Genomic DNA, 7944 nt, shown 5'->3' with positions numbered 1-7944 from the left:
GGTAATCAAACACTGGGCAATCAAAGTCTACAGGCATTGCTACCTCATCACAAGACTGTTGATTCTATGCATGCTCTTCCTGGTACAATAGTGCCCCCAAGATTAGTTTAAAAATAAACTCAACATCGCAAATATATAGTTCAGATTTATTCTTGATAACTTTCCAGCACTACTCATCTTGACCAATTCCCACTTGAACAAGGCCTCAATTAGGTCAAATAGTTAGAGGAGAGAGATCTCTTCAGAATAATTAAAAGATGGTCTAATGGGTGTTTTTTTTTTTTGGTCTCTACATAAAGCTATGTCCACACAGACCAAACAGTAGTTGTCCCAGTAACACTATGTAACACTTAACTTTGCAGTCCGCGGGATAACTGTAACCTACCACCTACGAAAGGAGTTGAAACTGACGTTTGTTTTTTTTTTTATTAATATGGTATTAAATAGTGGTATTTAATAGTGGTTTATTAAATAGTGGTATTTGTAAATCGACTGCCCATTCTTTGAAAAATAGTCTTCCAAAAATCATTTGAACTTATAACCTCCATAGGCAGTTTCAGTCCGCACTGAAAAGAAGTCTCCAAAAGTGAGTGGTTATCGTAAGACTTATAGGTACGTGGAGGTGAGAAGAGGAGAAAAGCCCCCCCCCAAAATAAAATAAAATTAATCTAATCGCATTATATGAATCAATCAATTCCAAATCACCTCTCTTAGTAAGATAAACCGATACAGTTACGTCTTGCTACAACCCCTCCCACCTGGTGACGGACCTCGGTGACGGGACGCTGGCGTGTGATCATAGTGACAGCTGGTCTTCCTTCTGTCCCTGTCCTGTTCTATTGCAGGCTTCAGCTGATTCCTACACAAGCAGGCACCATCGGATCGGATGTCTCTCTGGAGGAGGAAGCGGGAGTGCCGGCAGCGTCCAGGACCAAGAGCCCGAGCCAAGGGCGCCCGCGGGACCCAGGCCCCGCCAGACCGCAGAGCAGAGAGTCAGCAGGCACCGTGCAGCTGGAGAGAGCCAAGGTGAGACCCAGAGAGAGAAAAGCCTCATTAGAGTTGTGTTCAGTAGGATAATATAAAACGTTTTTAAAAGTTGTTAACGTGAAATATCGAGGTAGTACCTGGACTTGTGCAGCAAAGAAACTTACTATGTAAAGGATTGGCAGCAAGGGTTATGCCACAAGTGGCAAAGCACCAGATGTAAGGAATCTGTTTATAGCATCTGTCTTAACTTTTGGTATGAACATTGCTATAAATGATCGTGAGCATCCATTATATTATAAAATAATTTAATGAAGGCTTTATTAGCCTTGTAAGGCATTAGTCATTCATGTAAAACTTAAGTTCAATACTGTGCGCTCTCTGACTGACCCTCGTGTCCCATCCTCTCTCCCCAAGGCGTAAAGCCGTGCCTTTGCTGTGAAGACCAACGTCAGCTCTGGGAGCATGGACGAGAACGTGCCAGTGCCAGCACTGCCCATCTCATTCGATGCTAAGCAACTTCCTTCACATAAAGGACCGGTAATGTTTTTGGCACATGAGGCAAGGTGTGAACTGTGCACACAATCAACCAGATTTGAAAAATACAAATTTGTGAAATACTTTATTCAGGCAAATGATTTAGGTCGGATGTGCAGTTTTCGGACTATACATTGTACAGACAAACTAGATTAAGCATAGCAATCTGGTAGCAACGGAGGCTATGAGAGGAGGGGGACGGCTCATAATTAACTTGCCGCCCGAACGGAGCAAATGGAATGCATAAAACACCTGGAAACCATGTGTTGATGTATTTGATACATTTTACCCTCTCATTTCACTCCAGCCATTATCACGACCCTTCCTCCTCATTAAGTGCCACCAACCTCCTGAATTTGATATTGTATTGACCAGGCGCCGTTATCAACCACTATTTACAACATGTCGTACTTGACTTTAACATTAATCTGAAGACATTTATCTAATTACCTAACTATGTTTATTGTTATCCGATATAAATTGAGTAATGTAAAAAACTCATAGGATCTGGGGCACCACGAGAGCCGCGTTCTTTAAAGAGTTACCATCTCCCGAATTAAACTCATGAAGTCTCTACTATACATCTATAAACAGTCAACTTATTGAATCATAACCTCGTATCATATCATCATTCTGAACAGTCGTAACCTCCTTGCATTTGCAAAAAAACCCACTCCCTAACTTTATGATTCAGTATACACAAAATGGGTTTTAATTATTTATTTACTAGCTAATTAAATGAGAACACAGGATAAACATGGCACACTTTGCATCGATTATTGACTGGAAACCCTAATACTTCAAAACAGGTCCCTACGAATGAGAACAACGTGGCTGCTTTACCAAAATAAATGTAGGAGAGGGGACAGAGACACTTAACATTTACTTTCAGAAACTACTCTCACTACATAAACCATATACTTGCACATGAACCTGCCACCCGCGGTGGTTTGCCGGATCTCTCGCGTGGACAGGCGCCTTGCAAAATGAGTGGCTTTTCGTGGCAGGCTTGTAAGGCTCTGATTGCTCCAAAAGGTTCAACAAGTGGTTCTACTGTTGTTCTTCTCTGTAGATTGTCTGGTATCAGGTGACTTTGTCCTGTAGTCCTGCGCAGAAACTAAACACCGTTTATTTCCTTCCATCAGCTCTTGAACGATGCTTCTTGAAGATTAGGCTAGTAGCATAATATGATGGTTGGAGCCAGGAGTAGTATTAAATTCCTACTTTACAAATCGCTTTCGAAGATACTTTACTTAAGAACAGCTAATCACCGCACAGTGATTGTCCGCGGAGGGGCGGGACTATCGTCTCTACCCTCGTTTGAATTCACAGTTCAAACCACTTTAAACGTAAAGCGCAGCTGGATGAAAAATTTTCTGTCTAGTATGTTCATTTATACAGTTTGTTCGAAAGGGCAGGTTCCGTCATGTTGACACACTTACCACACTCCGGTTGGCATGACTTGTCACTGGTACAACAGTTATGGAAAACAATGATCTCTTATAGCTTCTTGAATCACCATCCCCTCTCTTAAAAACATAAACACTTATAATTGTCAAGATACATGCACAATGCATAGATATGGAAACTTATTGTAGTGATATACTTTCCAAGTTACATATTCCTTATAACATTTGAATGACAGCAAACAAAATAAACAAAACAAAATGACATAGTGTTCTATAGATCACCTCTGACCATCCCCACGTTCTATGTTATAAATATTGTTCCAGTAGTTGCTTCTTGAACATATTTAGAGTTTCAGCGGGAAAAAGTCTGTTGAGGACAAAGCACAACCCTCATGCGTTGGAATTGAGAGGGAGACCTGATCTTCTGCGCGAGCTTGATTACAACAGGACTTGAGTTGTTAATCTCGTCTAGTTATTGCCCCCCCAACCCCTCTGCGGTGTAGAGCGGGGTTCTGGGACAGTCTCCGTGGACAGTCATGACAACGCAAGCATATACACTGAATTGTCGTACCTGTGTTCTGAAACACCACTCACTATGGTCTGTTCAAACTAGATCAAACTGCTTATTATCTTATGTTCATGTCATTTGGCGCATTTAGACAGGCAGCCCAATTCTGATCTTTTCTTCCACTAATTGTCTTTTGAACCAATCACATCAGATCTTTCAGAACTGATCTGATTGGTAATAGTGAAAAAAATATCAGAAGTGGACGTGCCTGTCTAAACGCACTGAAACTGATTTTTCAAACCACACCTCAACCCATCCAGAAGTTCAACCAAACACTGGTGGATCGGCCGGCTGTCAAGGACGGGCTGCTGAGATCGTTCATCCCCAGTCCCCTAAAGCTAGAAGGAGAACATCCGCATCCAAGCAGGAACAGAAGAGAGGGCGAGGTCCAAGGTAAGGCAACCATCACCTGTCCATCTCTCGCTCAGTCCAGAACCTATAGGCTTGTTACCCAGGAAGGGGTTATGAAGGCCAGCAGTGCTATTCAAAATTTAGTAAACGGATTCGCGTTATGACCAAATTATTCAAATTAGTACAACTCATTTGTTATAAATGTGCTTATGATCGCGTTATAAGAGGTTATGCATTAGGAAGTGTGTACAATAATTAGAATAATTACATTTTCTCTCCATCCATATCCAGAATAGAACAATCGAAATATTTATAAGGTCTCTGACCTTAATAATTCAGAAATGCTTTGGCTCTTCTAGCGACCCGTAGCTCCTGTCTGTTTAATCGCTCTGAAACTCCCGTCACCAGAGTGTTTGTCTTGTGTGCGACTAGCCTTTCAACCATTCGCTGCACTAGGCGCTGTTCAGTTTTAAACACTAATTCAGCGTTAATGAGGAGACTAGACTTGGATGAGTTTGAGAGGCTCACCTCGAGTCCTTCATTCACCCTATAAGGCCTTGGATTCTGCATTTAGAACCCCGTCGCCGTTCACCACATTAATCTAGTATTCTGTGTTTCTTTTTATCCCCCTTCTTGTCTTTTCCAGTAAGTCTGGAGGCAATTCTTCCTCAAGCTGTAGAGGATGAGGTGTCCGCCTCCCGATCAGACCCCTCATCTCCTCTGCAGTAGAGAGCCGTCTTAGACATGATGGGGGGACGTTGTCCGCCCCTTACTGGCCCTCTGCAGGTTAGAGAAGAACAAAAACTTGTACAAGGCAAACGTAAGCAACGGGCAGCACTTAGAGCAAAATTGCTTTAGTGTTTAAGCCTTCCCATGTCTCTCCATAGAACCTAAGATAAATGATTTCCCAGCGGCCCAAAACTGGTTGCAAAACAACGTCCATTGTACGTCTTGTGGTGACCATCTATGGTCAAACGTTTTTTATGGTGTAAAAAGGATTTTTTCTGGGACGTCTTTTTAGCAATCAGAGGAAAGACGTCTGTAACTTGTTGTAATCTGAACAGATATCAACCAAAGTATGAACGGGTTACAACCAGATATTGATTCTCACACGAGACGGACCTCGGATCATAACCCCACCCACCCCCACTCGCCACGACCCCGCAACCATACCACAAAAGTAATACTCACGGGACTACGGGCACGATACCCCTCTCGGCAAAATATTTCATAGTGCTGAAAAAAAAAAAAAAAAAAATGCAACAAAAATGAAAAAAAAAAAGTCTTTTAAAATGGTATAATTAGGTCAAAGTCTTAAACATTTTTTTTTTTTTCTTCTAGCTTTAGGGGTGTTTTTGAATTATTATTCTTTCATTCCTTGGGTCCCGCTCAGCCCCTTTCCTGCTCCCCCCCCATTTACCGTGTGTTTATAAATAAACATTTAGTGTGTGTTTGACGGTAATTAAGTTGTCTGTGTTATTTGTTCTCACTTATGTTTTCACTATTATAATTTGCATGAGTTGTGTTACGGGTCCCATTACCATCCCCCCTAGACTGTCGGGCCAAAGGGATTCGTAACAAGTGCCTTTCGATTTTTCTTCCCAATACATTTTTCAAAAAGATCGACGGCCTAATACTACCCTTTTATATTGGACAAAAAGCCTCCCGGATGCGAAAACAGCTTTTGCAGAGGCCCAAACCAGACGGCGGTCTAGCTCTACCGGATTTCAGAATCTATTGGGCCGCTAACCTTAGGATCATTCACTACTGGTTGCAGAGCAGAGAGATATTCCCACCCTCAATTTGGCTAGAGATGGAGGRTGCCTCGTCTGTACCAGCATCATTGTCTTCCCTCGCTCACTCCTCCGTTACAGTCCTTACTCCTCCACCAAAAATATGTGTCAAAACCACATTGAAGATCTGGAATAAATTTAGGTGCCACTTTGGGTTTCAAACAACCTCTTCTTTGGCTCCGGTAGCCTCAAACCCAACTTTTCCCCCATCTATGGTTGATGGTGCTTTCTCAACATGGTCTAATTTCAGTATTAAAAGATTCAGAGATCTGTATATTAACAATAGATTTAGTACGTTTGAACATTTATCAGCTAAATTTGGTCTCCCCAGAAATCATTTTTTTAGGTTCTTACGAGTCCGGAGTTACATCCGCAGCATAGATCCAGGATTCCCCTCCCTTCCTGGTGAAACCCAGTTCGACACATTTCTTATCCCACTTCCTACTCTGAAAGGTACCATGTCAATAATCTATAGTCAGATTTGCTCACTACAAGTCATCTCATTAAAACCTCTTAGGGATCCCTTCACCCCCATTCCCGCTCGGATCCCGTTAACGGGATTGATTTGACAACATCCAGTGAAATTGCAGCGCGCCAAATTCAAAAACAGAAATACTCATAAGAGTTCAGTAAACATACAAGTGTTATACATCAAAATACAGCTTAACTTCCGTGTCAGATTTCAAAAAGGCTTTCCAGCGAAAGCAGACCATGCGATTATCTGAGGACAGCACCCCGCATACAAACACATGAAAATCGGATTTCAACCAGGCAGGTGCTACACAAAAATCAGAAATAACGATATAATTCATGCCTTACCTTTGAAGATCTTCTTCTGTTGGCACTCCAAAATGTCCCATAAACATCACAAATGGTTCTTTTGTTCGATAAATTCCTTCATTATAGCCCCAAAATGTCCATTTATTTGGTGCGTTTGATTCAGAAATACACCAGTTCCAACTCGCCCAACATGCCTACAAAGTATCTAATAAGTTACCTGTAAACTTGGTCCAAACATTTCAAACAACGTTCCTAATCCAAACGTATGTCCTAAAACATAAATAATCGATAAAATTTAAGACGGGATAAACTGTGTTCAATACCAGAAGAAATATACCGGGGCACTCAAAAGGGTAGCTCTTCTCTTTGCGCTCGACACTGCCTCATTCAATGCAAACTCATTCATAGGTGTCACGTTCCTGACCTATTTCTGTTAGTTTTTGTGTGAGTTGGTCAGGACGTGAGGTTGGGTGGCGATTCTATGTTTTCTGTTTCTGTGTTGGTTTTTGGGTTGCCTGGTATGGCTCTTAATTAGAGGCAGGTGTTTGGCGTTCCTCTAATTAAGAGTCATATTTAGGTAGGCGTTGTCACAGTGTTCGTTGTGGGTGATTGTCTTCCGTGTCTGTGTAATTGTTTGCACCATTACGGGACTGTTACGGTTTGTTCGGTTTGTGTAGTCAGTTTGTCCTATTCGTGCGTTCTTCTTGTTTTATGTAAGTTCGTCGTATAGGTCTGTCTACACCGTTTGGTTTTGTTAGTTTAGTTAAGTTCGTGTTTTCGTTTAATAAATATGTGTTCAAACTCCACTGCGCCTTGGTTCGATCAATACTCCTCCTTTCGGTAGAAGAGGAGGAGGACCACCGTGACAGATCACCCACCAAATCTCCAGAACCAAGCAGCGGAGTAAACGGAGTAAGGGACAGGAAAAGAAGGAGGAGTGGACTTGGGACGATATATTGGACGGGAAAGGTTGCTACACATGGGAGGAGATCCTGGCTGGTAGGGATCGCCTCCCATGGGAACAGCTGGAGGCACTGAGGAGAGCAGAGGCTACCGGAGAGAGGAACCGGAGTTATGAGGGAACGCGTCTGGCACGGAAGCCCAAAAAAGCCCGTGAGTAACACCCAAAAATTTCTTGGGGGGGGCTAAGAGGTGGTGGGCCAAGGGCAGGTAGGAGACCTGCGCCCACTTCCCAGGCTTACCGTGGAGAGCGGGAGTACGGGCAGGCGCCGTGTTACGCAGTAGAGCGCACGGTGTCTCCTGTACGAGTGCATAGCCCAGTGCGGGTTATTCCACCTCCCCGCACTGGTAGGGCGAGATTGGGTATTGAGCCAGTGTCATGAGGCCGGCTCAACGCGTCTGGTCTCCAGTGCGTCTCCTCGGGCCGGCATACATGGCACCTGCCTTACACATGGTTTCCCCGGTTCGCCTACAAGCCCGGTGCGGGGTATTCCACCTCCCCGCACTGGTCGGGCAACCGGGAGCATTCAACCAGTAAGTTGGGCAGGCTCAATGCTGCAAA

The sequence above is a fragment of the Salvelinus sp. IW2-2015 genome, linkage group LG32 (genome assembly GCF_002910315.2).
Source record: "Salvelinus sp. IW2-2015 linkage group LG32, ASM291031v2, whole genome shotgun sequence".
NCBI classification, from domain to species: domain Eukaryota; kingdom Metazoa; phylum Chordata; class Actinopteri; order Salmoniformes; family Salmonidae; genus Salvelinus; species Salvelinus sp. IW2-2015.
Note: the sequence above shows the minus strand (reverse complement) of the source record.